The sequence below is a fragment of the Castanea sativa genome, chromosome 11 (genome assembly GCF_040712315.1).
Source record: "Castanea sativa cultivar Marrone di Chiusa Pesio chromosome 11, ASM4071231v1".
Classification (NCBI taxonomy): domain Eukaryota; kingdom Viridiplantae; phylum Streptophyta; class Magnoliopsida; order Fagales; family Fagaceae; genus Castanea; species Castanea sativa.
This window is the reverse complement of record NC_134023.1, coordinates 16,764,852-16,779,871: the sequence shown is the minus strand read 5'-3', so window position 1 is coordinate 16,779,871 and position 15,020 is coordinate 16,764,852.

Below are 15,020 nucleotides of genomic sequence, written 5' to 3'. Positions count from 1 at the left end.
TTTATTTTCCTTTTATTTAATTTATTTTTAATTTTTTCCTCTTGTTTTTCTTATCTATGAATGAAACTCATTTTGTATTTCATTTTGCTTTTTAATATAAATTTCTCCATTTTGGTTGATATATGGGTTGGTTTTGTTTTTGTTGTAAGAAATCTTTGATTTGCGCTCGGGTTTACAAAGTGGGGTTTTGGCCTCTGGGTCACTGTTAGTATTTGAGTTTGCTTCTTCCTCTCCTTTTTTGTTTGACCTTCTATGTTGTTGGAGATGTTGAGTTCTTGGGTTCACTTGGTATTCTTTGAGCATATGGATGGTTTGGGTTTTTTGTTTGAATGACTATTTTAGTGGGTTTTCTTCTTTCTTTGATGTGGGTTTACAAATGAAATTTGTGGTGAAGAGAGCTTCAATGTATGAGTTGAATTTCTGGGTTTTGGCTAGGTATGGTTTGCAGAGAAGGTAATATGAGTGTTCTTGGTTGTGATTTCGAAGCATAATTTTCTTTCCTTAAAAATAAAAATAACTAATAAATTAATTTAGGCGTAAATGCACTTTTAGTCCCTACATTTTGGGACTTTTTCTATTTTGGTCCCTACATTTTATTTTTACTTTTTTTAGTCCCTAAACCAATTAACGCGTGATATTTAAGTCTTTACTGTTACCCAACTAACTGAAAATGCTGACGTGGCTAACGGCACAGTAAAATAATAATTAAAAAATCTATTTTGGCATTAAAAAATTGCCAGCATTTAAATTAATTTTAATTAAATAAAAAAAATTAAAAACAAAAATTGAACATGAACATCAACAATGACAAACCCATAATCAAGAACATGAACATCAACAACAACAAAATAGATCAGACCGAACCACACCCAAACCAACAACAACAAACCACACCCAAACCAACAATAACAAACCCACACCCAAACCAACAATAACAAACTCACCGGCTTGACAAGCTCAGACCAACAACAACAACGGCTTCAACCTCTCACCGGCTTGACAAGCTCAGACTAACAACAACAACGGCTTCAACCTCTCATTGGCTCGACAAGCTCCCATCACTTGCAAATCCAGAGCCTGCAGCCATTAAAGAACGCGGTCCTCTCGATCGCTCCGCTGAAGCAACAAATCTCCGTCCCCTTCATCCACGAGAATATCCGTCAAATGCTCCGTCAGCCCAATCTCGCTCCTCGACTTGTTGTTCTCCCGCGAACCGCTCGAACTCGCTCTAGATCCAGCACCGCACGACAAAATCGAGTCCTCCATTGACAATGACGACGAATCTTCATATTCCTCGCCGTCGTATTGGTTCACGCGATCTTGACTGTCGATCTTCTTGTTAGCCATAGCAAATCTCTAAGAAAAAAAAATATATATTTTCCCGAAAATTTTGTATCAAATCTCAATCGGAAACCCTAGAAACAAGGCTCAAATCTTGAAGAAATGGGTTTGTTGTTGTTGTTGGTCTGATCGGTGTGGGTTTGTTATTGTTGGTTTGGGTGTGGTTTGTTGTTGTTGGTTTGGGTGTGGTTCGGTCTAATCTATTTTGTTGTTGTTGATTTTCATGTTCTTCATTCTGGGTTTGATGTTTATGTTCTTGATTCTGGGTTTGTTGTTCTTTGATGTTCATGATCTTGATTCTGGGTTTGTTTTGGTTGATGTTCTTGTTCAATTTTTTGTTTTTAATTTTTTTATTTAATTAAAATTAATTTAAATGCCGGCAATTTTTTAATACCAAAATAGATTTTTTAATTATTATTTTACTTTGTCATTAGCCTCGTCAGCATTTTTAGTTAGTTAGGTGACAATAAGGACTTAAATGTCACGCGTTAATTGGTTTAGGGACTAAAAATGGTAAAAATAAAATGTAGGGACTAAAATAGAAAAAGCCCCAAAATGTAGGGACTAAAAGTGCATTTACGCCATTAATTTTTTGTTGTTTTTAATTTAGATGCTAACGTGGCATTTTAATTATAATTTTAGTAGCCATGTCATCATCAACTTTGCCACCTGTGTAAGCCGTACGTTTGCCACATAGGTACTTCTGTTCTTGAGGTAACGATAGGGATCAAATTGACTGTATGTTGAAAATAACAAGGATTAAATTGACTGCTACCAAAATGTAGGGACCAAATTGACTGCGACTCCAAAATGTAGGGACCAAAATGGTGTTTTCGCATAAAATATAATTTGAATATATGGACATAAAAAAAAAATAAAAAAAAAAGAATGATGCAAAGAACAACAAATGATACTAGTTGTGAGTGCAAGTCAAGCCACTGAGAAAAGTAGAGTTGTTGCTTCTGCATAATTAGGATAAGAGCAAAATTGTTGATAAGGACTTAAATGTCACGCGTTAATTGGTTTAAGGACTAAAAATGGTAAAAATAAAATGTAGGGACCAAAATAGAAAAAGCCCCAAAATATAGGGACTAAAAGTGCATTTACGTCATTAATTTTTTGTTGTTTTTAATTTAGATGCTGACGTGGCATTTTAATTATAACTTTAGTAGCCATGTCATCATCAACTTTGCCACCTGTGTAAGCCGTACCTTTGTTACGTAGGTACTTCTGTTATTGAGTTAACGGTAGGGATCAAATTGACTGTATGTTGAAAATAACAAGGATTAAATTGACTGCTACCAAAATGTAGGGACCAAATTGACTAGGACTCCAAAATGTAGGGACCAAAATGGTGTTTTCGCATAAAATATAATTTGAATATATGGACATAAAAAAAAAAAAAAAAAAAAAAAAAAAGAAAGACGCAAAGAACAACAAATGATACTAGTTGCGAGTGCAAGTCAAGCCACTGAGAAAAGTAGAGTTGTTGCTTTTGCATAATTAGGATAAGAGCAGAGTTGTTGGTGCAGTCAAGGAAAACTCATGATCATAGTATCTCTCTTAGTAATTTTTTTAGAAAAATGAAATTAAGTTGTTACTAATTCTAATTAAGACACAATACTTACATCATTTTTTTACCTACTAATAATAGCTTGTCTTGTAAGATTTGTTGTGAAAATGTCGTGAACATAATATTACTCCAAAAATAATTTTAGCCCCAACACATAATCCTTAACCCCTTGAATAAAAAAAAAAAAAAAAAACCCAAATAACATAAAAAAATAATTTAAATACCCAGATAAAAAAAAAAAAGAGACTAGATCAAATAACAACAAACGAACAAATTATCAAACAAAAAGCCTATTCAAAAAAAAATTAAAAATCCCTAATAATTCAAATTTGTAACTAGTTCAACGCACCATATAAAAATAATATCTACTTTCATTTTTCCTTAAAAGAATGATATCAAGATAAAGACCATGGTAGTGCGTTCTTCTTTTCGGTATTGGCAATTATATTCTCTTTTGTTTTGCAGTCAACAATTTTGCATGCTCTTCTTAATGATTTGGCTCACAATTGTAGCAACTCTCTCTCTCTCGCTCTCTCTCTCTCTCTCTCTAAAATGTAAATTGCCCAAAAAAATTTGATTGAAATTCGTTTAAATCCTTTACTTTTATTCAATTGAATTTTCTAAATGTTAAATTTATTCAATTAAGACCTTTAGTCTAATTCGATTAAAAAAATTTCGTTAACAATACAATTAACTAATGAAAAAATAAATCTCACATAAAAATATAAAATCATTTTTATTAATTTTTTTTCATGTGATAAAAAAAAAATTTAACGGAAATTTTTTAACTAAATGCCTAATTTGAATAAATTTAAAATTTAAAGGACTCAATATAATTTGTATTTTTGCTATAAAAAAAAAAAAGAAAAAGATAAAAGAAGTTACGTCATACCATGAGAGGTTGTTGCAAAAGAGTCTTTACAAAGCCAGCTACTTGCCTCATCTCCATCTCCAAGTTAATTTCCAACTCAACAGAAGAGTCTTTCACATTATTTCCTATATATCATTTGCATTTTTTCTATACCGTCTAATATAAGCAGAAAGAAAACAGAACCACTTGGAAGAGAAGAGACCCATACGCTTGCCATAGCATTTCTGCACATGGTTAAAATTAAGACATTCTTGTCCAAATCCACGCCATTTTCTCACCTTTTAATTCTCACTTATAGTCAAGCTTTAGAGCATTTGCAAAATATCAGGTAAGTTTACGAAGAATAAACTGATTTATATGATAGTAGTATGATCATGCACTTGGCAAATAAGGGTCACTATCATCTCCAGCAAAACGAAGGAAATCAAGTCGAAGGCATGCTAAAGATGATTCACTCTCTAGCTAGAGGTACTTCATTGCATTGGCTACCATTTGGTAATTATTTCCATTTCATTTCGACAATTGGGTCAACAATTTTACTACCATTCACAATTAAGCATGTGTAAGGTTGAAATTTATCAACCATTGTGTTGGCTTTATTCTGTGCCAATTTGCTTGTAATTCAGCACTTAGAAACCCTATATTTAGGTGGGATTCATGTAAGGGTAGTGTGTGAGAGAGTGTGAAGAAATGCTCAAGAATGTGCAGTGAAGCAGGGACTCGTAGCTAGATCTCGCGGGTGGCTCGCGGCTAGCAAGCCGCCAGATGATGCACACGAGCGAAGCGTGCTGAGAAGTTTAATAGTCATGCCAGCTGGAGCACTACAGGACAAAAAGTCCAGTCTGGCCATTCTATTTGCTCGCGGCTGGAACTCACAACTCAGTCAAGTCGCGAGGCCAAGTCGCTAGCCAGCCCCTTTTGGGAAAATATGACCCTTTGCATTCCTTTCTCACCCTAGTATAAATACCTCTTATACTCACGAAATGTAGAGAGCTTCTAGAGAGAATTTTGAGAGAGAAACCCTAGAGAAAAACAAGATTGACACATCCACAATCTTCACATAGAGACTCTTCAAATTCCTCTACTCTCTTCCTCTCCATTGTTCTATCCTTGAAAGGTAAATTACCAAAACCTTTTCTCACCATACCCACATCTGTGAGAAAGCTGTTTGGTGCTTTGGGAAGTAGTTAAGAAGGGACCAATTTCATATTGGTTAATGCTATGGGCTGTAGCGGAATCTGGTAAGCTAAAGAAGAAATAGGTTCGGCATAACCTCGTTGGAGTAGGAGCTTGGATGGCTTAGGTACACTGGGTAGATTAGGATTGGGGGGTTTTCTGTTGTCCATGTATCCCAACTACATTCTTTAGTGGATTATTGACCGCTTGGAGGGCAACGGAGAGGTTTTACGCCGAGGGCTTCGGTTTCCTCTTCGATAACACATCATTGTGTTGTCCTTGTGTTTGCATCTCTCTTCATTTAATCTTTGCCATTTGATTTATGCTGTGGATGTGATTTTATTTGGTTTAGATTATGTTATCAATTCTGTTTTAGCTTATTTACATTTTCTGTACGTACATTGTTTGTCTATAAGCTTGAATTGGTAATTTGTTATTTGGGGCTCTAAACTTTCAAACGTGTTTTACACGCTTTTTGAATATAGAGATTTCTCGCATGCCCTAGTCGCGAGCCCATACATAGATTTCTCACGACTCACTGGCGGGTAAAAGTCCCAGTTGCAAAAAATACTTAGAATATTTTTCAATTTTTGGCTTTATGTTTTTCGCGGCTCAAAGTGGCGACTTGTTCGTGGGTGGAAGGTCTAGTCGTGCAGGGTACACAGAGATTTTCGCGACAAACTTCGCGACTTCCACGCGAGTAGAACTTCTAGTCGCGAAAAACACTTAGAAAAATTTTTCAAAATTTTGTCATTAAGTGCTCTGGCGAATGAGACTAGCGACTTTCCCACGACTTGAATCAGTCGCGAAATCGCGTGCTTTGCGTTTTTGAACAGTTTTTAAAACTTTTTTAGTTTTTCCCTTGAATTTTTGTGACTGTTCATTGTCTTTCCCATTTACACCCCTCTCAAACTCACCGTGTTTCTTCCTAAACCCACCATTAATCTTCATCCTCTCAACTTTAATCCTCAAGAAAAAGGTATGGGTTTTCTTATTTTCTCTAAGTTTTTCATGTTTTTAACCCTGTTTCTTGGATCTGTGAGTTGTTGCTATGGTTTGTGACATATGTTGTTTCAGTTATGGGTTGGGTCCATATTTGTCTTATCTTGGTGTTTGGGTTTGTTTGATCGTGCTTTATGATGCTTGTTATGGGTGTTATCATGTCTTAGTCTCATTGTTTGAGGTTATTCATGTTGATTTGTGCATCTCATACCCATTATGATGTGTCTTATTGACATATTTTTTGGGTTTATTGTGGTTTACTTAGTGTGCGAGTTTGTTTGATTCTATATGGTTGTGTTTTGATGTTTGGGTTATTGTTTAACTTTTGTTATCATAAGTGTTGCTTCTGCCTTAAGGATTTTGTCTGCTATGTGTTTGTTTGATTATCTCATTCTCATTGTGCTATGTTTCATTGACATATGCCTTCTTCTGGATATATGTGTTACACACTGTTTTTATACAGATGTATGTGCCTAGGACTGTGTCTTCTAGTGTCCTTGCTTTATGTAGTTGTGGCCACTATCTCAGTGTGCTTTGCATTGGTCCTGTTGTTAGGTTGCTCTAACCTTTCTGTTATTTGTTCTCTCTTTCATTGTCTGACTCTGAACTGAGTATATTTTTATGCTCTTTTCTGTTATGCTAACCATGTTTCTAATGGTCCTTTTTCCATCTACCGTACTTTGTTTTGTGGCCTTTTTTGCTATGTTTGCAGATGTCACCTACCAAGAAGAAAACTACTGCCAAGAAGGGTGATAAAAGGCTGAAAATAGACAACACAAAATTTAGATCCACTAAACACTTTGAGAGATATAAAGACTTTTTCATAAAGGCACCCATCATTCAGGAACGATTTGTAGATTTGGTGGATTTGAAGGACACCTTTATTCCAAAGTGTTTTGAGGGCAGAGGATGGGATAAGTTGCTGAGTGACTTACCTATGGTGTGTGAGTCTCTTATCAGAGAATTTTATGCAAATGCTGTACTGAGAGAAGATGAGTTGAATTGTTGGATAAGAGGAAAGGAGTTCACAATAGTAGTAGGTGATATAGATGAGGTGCTAGATCTTGAAGAAACAGAGGACCATGACTTCACCAACTTCAAGGACAGGATGTTATCCATAAAGACCGTCCAATCTCGCATTGGTGGATCACGAGAGGGGCGATGCCTCAACACTACTCACTTCCCTACTGACATGAGGTGTCTAACCACCATCATGATGTTCAATTTGTACCCTGTTAAGAAGCTGACTACAATTAATAATGCCAGAGCTATATTTCTCATGGAGCTTAAGGAAAACACCTTCATAGACATTAGTTCTCATATTTTTGACACCATTGTGCATGAAACTAGAACAGCCTCTAGGGTCAAGCTGATTTTTCCTGGCCTCCTTATGAGGATTTTCAAACCGAAAGATGTTCCCATCCCTCAAGATATCAGTCCCATGTTTGTACCCTTAGCCATCAACAAACTGACCATCACAAGGATACAAGTTCGTCTCCTTGGTGATGAAGAGGAAGGTGAAAAAGTTGAAGGTGATCCCATGGACACTAAGATAGAGGCTGCAGGACAGGCTTCAAGCTCAAGAGGTCGTGGCAAGAGGAGCAGAGCTTCATCTTCATCAGTTGTACCTTCAGATGCATTCCAGATCATCCTAGAGAGGATTGACGGGCTCAGAGATGTTCAGAATGAACAATCTGACAGGTTGACTGCACTTCAAGATCAGATGAACATCCTCTCAGCAAAGTTTGATAGCTTTTCCTCTCAGCAGTGACCCTTTGGCCATTCCAGTCAAAAAGGGGGAGAATTTTTTAAGGGTAGCAGCTTTTGAGGGGGAGTGTCAGTTTAAGGGGGAGCGTGCCCAAAAACTTATCTTAAGCAGTTTACTTTATGATTATGTTATATATTTTCTGGTGTTGTGTTATATATTTTTGCCGTTTTAAACTCAAGGATCATATTTTTATATATTTAAGATAGTTTTTCAGTTTTTATGCATGCTTTCAATCTGTACCCATGTTGCTTTTGTAAACTTTTAGGGTTTGTTCTGTAGGCTTTTATGGTTTGTACCATGCTTAGGCAGCCTTTATGTTTTGTACCTATGCTTTGTAGCTTATGTACTTGTTGTTCTGCTATGCACTGCTTTTAGTACATCACTCTTGTGCCCGTGTAGGATCTTGTTCCTAGATGCATATACTTCTTGTATTGTGCATTGGTTGAGTGTTGGACATGCAAATGATTCTTTGCATTTAAGCTTAATAGCTTGCATGTCCGGATGTTCATTCCAAGTGTGAATGAGCATTGTGGTCACTATTTTGTAGTGATTGCTTGTATGGTCAAGCTTTGGTCTATTACTTTACTCCATTGTGCTTGATCGCATTGTGCTTGTCTCATATGCATTACAAGTTTTTCTGCATGCAATGATCATATTGTGTTGTTGTATTTCAGGAGACACTTGTTCTTATGATTCAAGAGCTACACAGATTCTAGAGTTAGGTGTGAGTGAGTTTTGTTCAACTGTTCCCAACTCACATGTTAAGTATAGAGTTTGTTTTAGGGTTTTGTCACAGAATAGCCAAATGGAGAGATTGTAAGGTTGAAATTTATTAACCATTGTGTTGGCTTTATTCTGTGCCAATTTGCTTATAATTCAGCACTTAGAAACCCTGTATTTAGGTGGGATTAATGTATGGGTAGTGTGTGAGAGAGTGTGAAGAAATGCTCAAGAATGTGCAGTGAAGCAGGGACTCGTATCTAGATCTCGCGGGTGGCTCGCGGCTAGCAAGCCGCCAGATGATGCACATGAGCAAAGCATGCTGAGAAGTTGAATAGTCACGCTAGCTGGAGCACTATAGGACAAAAAGTCCAGTTTGGCCATTCTGTTTGCTCGCGGCTGGAACTCACGACTCAGTCAAGTCGCGAGGCCAAGTCGCCAGCCAACCCTGCTTAGGAAAATATGACTCTTCACATTCTTTTCTCACCCTAGTATAAATACCCTTTATACCCACGAAATGTAGAAAGCTTCTAGAGAGAATTTTGAGAGAGAAACCCTAGAGAAAAACAAGATTGACTCATCCACAATCTTCACATAGAGACTCTTCAAATTCCTCTACTCTCTTCCTCTCCATTGTTCTATCCTTGAGAGGTACATTACCAAATCCTTTTCTCACCATACTCACATCTGTGAGAAGGCTGTTTGGTGCTTTGGGAAGCAGTTAAGAAGGGGCCAATTTCATATTGGTTGATGCTATGGGCTGTAGCGGAATCCGGTAAGCTAAAGAAGAAATAGGTTCGGCACAACCTCATTGAAGTAGGAGCTTGGAGGGCTTAGGTACACTGGGTAGATTAGGCTTGGAGGGTCTTCTGTTGTCCATGTACCCCAACTAGATTCTTTAGTGGATTATTGACCGCTTGGAGGGCAATGGAGAGGTTTTACGTCGAGGGCTTTGGTTTCCTCTTCGATAACACATCGTTGTGTTGTCCTTATGTTTGCATCTCTCTTTCCTTAATCTTTGCCATTTAATTTCTGCTGTGGATGTGATTTTATTTGGTTTAGATTATGTTATCAATTCTGTTTTAGCTTATTCACATTTTTCACACGTACATTGTTTGTCTATAAGCTTGAATTGGTAATTTGTTATTTGTGGGTCTAAACGTTCAAACGTGTTTTATATGCTTTTTGAACTTTCAGCATGATTAAAACCAAAATTGCAGAATTTGACAAAATTTTCATCTGATGCAAGGAAGGTAGACCTTATATTCATTTTTCCTCACTTTAAATTTCAAAAGGATTAATTGGCACTTTAACTGCAATCTCGAAATATGTTTTCTCACTTCTCTAGAAAGATTCATGCAAGTTTTTTAAGAAAATGATTCAAAAAATGGTTGGGGTTTTGTCATGAAGATTGAAGCTCATCATGACAAAGTTAATATAAAACTTCTGTCGAGGTTTGCTTTTTCACGTTTTACACCTAGCCATGTATCTTGCATCTATTAGACATCTTTTAGCCTAGGCCTTTTCTAAGAAGGAAGTAAGGCCTGACACTTTCGCGAAATGGACTTAAGGGTCCCATTCTGCTGCTACCAGTTTGTGCACAAACATTAAGTTCAGTCCAAGGAGTGCTGATGTGATATGGACTTATTCTCCTTTTCTACTACCACTGAGGGGGTTGTTCTCCACCTTCTGCAGAAGGAACATTATTCTGCTATATAATGAGATTTACTCTATAAAATGAGTTTTTCTCTACTTTCTACAAATTGATCATTAATTTGCTTCTTCTACTATTATAAGCCCTGCATAAAAAATACTAAAGCCCAAAGAAAGTATTCACCAAGCAAATGTTAGTTATAACATGTTAGCCTACATTTTCCCATATATATATATTTGTATATATACTGATATACATTTACGCATATACGTATAAAATACATTCTGTAGAACAAATTGGGCCAAAAAGAGTTCAACTCCAACTCACATAGTCATATTGCCTAGAGTTGGCACAAATCTATAAGGTTTGGAATCTGAGTCAAATTGGCCATATTAAGCGTGCGTTTGGATACCGCTTATTTTGCTGAAAACTGAAAACAATAAAATAATAATAATAAATTTACTATTTGAGCTTTGGTTACTGTTCATATGTCTGATTGCACTGTTCATGTCCCATGAACAATGCAACAAGCGCTGGACTAAAAAAAAAAGGCCAAAAACGCAGCTTGACAAGTGCAGATGCCCAATACAAATGGACCCTAAGATGAATATTGAGAAACTCAAGAGGGATGTGTCTCGTGGGAGAGAGGAAGTTTTCCTAGTGGTGCATGTCAATACTACTATTTTGCAGTGATCTCTCCCAAGGAGTATTCTGCAAAAGGGTGAAAGTATGCTACAAGGTACGAATTCTCCACCTCTTCTCCACTATTTTTCTCTTATTCTATCTATTATATTCTCTCATTCTTTTTCTCTCTTTTTATTTTCTCTTTTTCTCTCTTCTTCCTTCTCTGTTCTCCCTCCATGTTAGCTCCCTTTGGTGATATCTCCCCCTTTGAAATTGAGTGGGTCTATTACCCATTTTGCTTTTCTTTTAATTTCTTGAGCGCCATGTCTGCCTATTCTTGTTGGCTCTCCTTCTCTCTTTTGGATTACAACAACAAATGAATTCTTTGGGTTTTTTTTTTTTTTTGGTGTGGGTTTGTGGTTAAAACTTGGTTTCTATCTCACGTAAATGGTGGAAGACCATTAATGCTATTTGGCTTGGTGTGATCTGACCCTATGACAAGCACCTCGTGATAATCCACAATTTTTTCCTCCTTTGGTATGAGTGCAGGCGCAAGCATCCATAATGGTGCATTTGGGTTTCCCCAAATTTGGGGGAAGTATGCCTTGGCCTAGGATGGACCATGGTAAAGGGTGTAAATGGAGTTGCCACCTAGTTTAGGTGTAGGAACCATAAATGTAGCGCCCTAGTTGAAGGACTAATCTTTACCAAAGCACGTGTCTGGAGTTTACATATGGAGATGAAAAGGTTTTAGGCTCCCAACCCCACCCCACTCCACCCCACCCCACCCCTAGATCGGCCTTCACTTATAGTGTTCCAAATTCTAATTCCATCAAAGGGTCCTCTAATTTGTTGCTCTAAACTCACACACACTAACAAACATGGAAAATGTCCCACACTCATCCATAGCATAAAAACCCTACCATTCATCTAACGAAATATATCCAAAGGCAGCAAGCACATCACAAAACAACAACATCAACAAGGCATTAACATCAAGTAGATCCCAAACATCCAAGCATAGCATCATGGCATCAACCAAACATATTCATCATGTTCATAAACCATATCATGCTCATCATCCAAATCAAAGGCATGCTTAAGTAATTATACATGACTTACCTCACAACACCTATGCATTAATGCATGTTCATGTTCATATTGTTCATGCAAGATATAAACCCTTATTATCAAATCAACAAATAAAGCATGTGAAACATGTTATTCTACTAACCTTAATGATAACCATGGGATAACTAGACTCAACAAGACCAAAACATGTGATTAAAACTAAGCAAAACAAATAAAATAGTAAGAACCCTAAATCTGGGTTTCTGGGCATGAGTATGCATGCGCATACATGAAGAATGAGTATGCATGCTGAAGCATGCGCATGTATACATGCCCAGAAAAACAGTTTTAAAGCATCAACAAAACAACAGTCAAACAAAACCTAGCATGCTTCTAATACAAAACTGAACAACCTAAACTAACAACAAAGATAAGCGAAACAAAATATATTCCTAAACATGCATTGGATCTAATAACAAACAAGAGCAACTCTTAAGACATCAAAACATGTTCATCAATATATCCAATTATTCAACTCTTCAATCAAAATATGGTGAGACACAACAAATCAAATAATATTTCTAAGCATGTATAACACATAAATAAAATTAAGAACAACAAATTAAGTTATAAAGACCCAAATTAAGGAAGAGTCATGGGGAAAGACTCACCTTGCTTATGGATCACAACTTGGTAGAGATTTAACCAGCCCCTCAGTGCCTACACAACAAAATTTAATGAGATTCAAAGGAAAATAGAAGTTTTCAATAGTTCTTAGTCATCAAAAGTCAAAATATAAATGATTCTTGAAAAGGTTTTGATTCAATGATTTGAAAAACTTAGTTTCTGCTTGAATGAACACTAGAGAGGGGTTTTAAAGACGTGCTAATGGATGTGTGTTTAGAGGGTTAAAAGAAAGAATGAGTTTTTGGAAGAATGTAGGTGAAGAATCAACTCTCTCTAGCTAGGCTTTGAGTTTGGAGTCATAAGGTTGTATTTATATGTCTAAACTAGGGTTTTAGACTCATTTAGAGGGTTTTGGACGTTCCAAAGGGTCTAGGGGCCGGGGCCTATCAAAGAAGGGGGTTTTAGGCCCTAAAAAATGCAGTTCTAGGCTTTTGGAAAGTAGCATGTGTGCGCATGGTTGGGGCATGCACATGCATGCATGTTTCATGCACTTGCATGCGTCCCCAAAATCCTAATTTGATAGCACTGATGGCCCAAATTCAAATGGTCATAACTTACTTAATTTAAGTCCAAATTAGGAAAAGTTTGTTTTTAAATTAAAGACTAGGATGTCTAATTTCAAATGAAATAAACCACACTCAAAACATTGTTTACGATCAAAAGTTATGGGCAAACCAGTGAGCAAAGGTCATTTTTCAGCATCGTTTTCAAAACGATTTGAGCACTTTTGAGTTGTGATTATTTCCAAACTATCAAAATAACTTCAATTACCTTTTGTAGACATATAAAGCTCATCATTAGGACCAGTGAATAAAGTTTTCCTTCTTTTTGTTGGAAAAATACATATTTATATCGCATACAAAACATACGCAGTTGAAAATTAACGAATCTACTTCAAAACAAAATATCAGAAGTGCTTGAGAACACTTTTAATCTTCACTCCAATTCCACTTTATGCTCAAGAAGTGTGGTCTTTCAATTAGTTTCCAAAAGGAGAATAAGATAGTGTTTCACACTCACATATGCTTTCACAATTGTGTCTCTCTCATCAAATTCTATATGTTTCTCCCTTTGTATCAAACTAATTATTTAATTAGGCAAGCCTTTTGGGCCTTTCCAATTGGGCTTTAGTGTGTGGCTTGGAGTGGGACCGAAAGGGAACAAATAAGACTTTAGCTCCAATGGGCCTTGGGTTTTTCTGTTACCTGTTGACAAGTCCAAAGTTACCATTAATTATATTTAATACCACTAAATAAATATAATTGCGCTCTAGGCCTTATTAATAAACTATATTCCAACACTTTATTGTACATACAACCCCTTCATAAAATATTTGTAGCAATATAAAGTCATAAGTATAGACTGTTACTTTGAAGATTACTACATCTTAATCCTTGAGTACCCGATTTAATCCTTTATGTTATTCATCATATATTTATGAAATCCAATTTTATAAATATGTACTTTAGTAACTCCTTACTAAAGTGGTTAGGTCTAACTCTTTGAATAAACAAACTCATTAAACTTATCTCAAGGGAATATTTTATATCTCCATTAAGAGATTATGAATTCCATCTTGAGAATATATGTTCTTTCAATACTAAATGTGGTCGCCCAACATACTGAGGTTTTGATCTTAACTTTAGATCTCACTCTTGATATATCAAAGCAACCCACACCTCATGATCAAGTCCATTGTTCTCTCAGGATTAAGAGTTCATGCATATAGAAGTCGTGAGATTTATTATTCATTTTACAGTCGTTTGAAGAATAATAAATCTCACAGCGGTCTAGTTTAATATGTCTTAACTCTTAAAACATATCAACACATCAACTAGAAGTCTCCATTTTCATGATCAAGACAAATCATCTTAGTTAATATGTTATAGTCTTCGTAGATGAAATGCCCAATTTCAACACCGAATATGAACTATAATTTTGAGTTTACAAAGAACTTGTGATCTATATTTTCTGTGACTAAATCACATACTATGCATCTCATGCACTATATGATAATGTCCAAATATTCATGTTACCAATGTTTTAGATAATAATAAAACAACTTTATTAATTTCAACATTAAGTTATACATAATGTTATACATAGCATCATACAATAGGATTTAAGGGTACTAATTCTAACACTTTTGCTATACTTGCTCTGCAAGTGTAATCGAAAGCCTAAAGAGATGAACCATTTTATAGGTTAATAAAATTTTAATCCCCACACACACAAACATACAAGCAAAAAAACAAATATGGGGCGTGGGTGCAAAATCCAATCACTGGATTCTGCGAGTCCCTATTCTCCTAGGTTCGTTATCTTGAACCTTGGGTAAAGGGAAAAACAACAAAAGGGGCTACTACCCAAGCCAAAAAGAAAACTCATCACATCAATAACATATCATGAACACAACAAAAATGGCTACTATCCTAAGCCAACAGGAATACATCAACACATCATAAACACAACCTCAATCATCAAAGAGACTAAGTTTGCTATTCTGAACCTATTATCAAAGGCACACAACAAG